The following is a 919-nucleotide window of genomic DNA, read 5'->3' as shown; positions in this document are numbered from 1 at the left end:
CCATACAGTATTTTATATGTCAGGATCTGAAAACATCCCAGCCTACCTTCTGTTCCTTAGAGAGCACAGATATCCCAGGCCTCCAGCCGGTTTATATTACTTGGCAGCCCAATGATAGCGCCTACCAAAAAGATTCAGCCTACGAGGAGCAATTATCGGAGTTTTCGCCTGAGTCATGGCAGCCCCTCTGTCTGACTGAAACCCTATCTGACTTCCTCTTTCTCTGTCTGCCTCTCTGTCTTTCTGCAAGCCTGTCTGTCTGCCTCTCTGTTAGTTTACAACCCTCTCTGGCTTTCTCTTTGTCTACATTCCTCTCTGTTTGGCTTTTTCTTTGTCTGCCTGCGTCCCTGTCTGTCTGCAAGCCTGTCTGTCTCCCTCTCTGTCTGATTGCAACCCTGTCTGGCTTCGTCTTTGTTTGTCTGCATCTGTCTGTTTGCAACCCTGTCTGGCTTCGTCTTTGTTTATCTGCCTCTTTCTGTCTGCAACCCTGTCTGGCTTCCTCTTTTTCTGTCTGCCTCCGTGTCTGTCTACAAGCCTGCCTTTTTCCCTCTCTGTCTGTCTGCAACCCTGTCTGGCTTCCTTTTTGTCCGTTTGCAACCTCTCTGGCTTCTTCTTTAACTACCCGCCTTATTGCCTGTCCGCAAGTCTGTCTGTCTCCCTCTCTGTCTGTCTGCAACCCTGTCTCGCTTTGTCTTTGTCTGTCTGCCTCTCTGTCTGTCTGCAGCCCTGTCTGCCTTCCTCTTTGTCTGTTTGCAACCCTGAATTGCCTTTTCTTTGTCTACCTGCCTCTCAGTCTGACTGAAACCCTGTCTGGCTTCCTCTTTCAATGTCTGCCTCTCTAGTCTTTCTGCCTCACTGTCTGTCTGCCTCCCTGTCTGGCCTCTTCTTTGTTTGCCTGCCTTCCTGTCTGTCTGAAAGC

Source organism: Branchiostoma floridae, unplaced genomic scaffold (assembly GCF_000003815.2).
Source record: "Branchiostoma floridae strain S238N-H82 unplaced genomic scaffold, Bfl_VNyyK Sc7u5tJ_318, whole genome shotgun sequence".
In the NCBI taxonomy this organism is placed as follows: Eukaryota; Metazoa; Chordata; class Leptocardii; order Amphioxiformes; family Branchiostomatidae; genus Branchiostoma; species Branchiostoma floridae.
The sequence above is the reverse complement of the archived record's forward strand: the minus strand, read 5'-3'. Positions refer to the sequence as shown.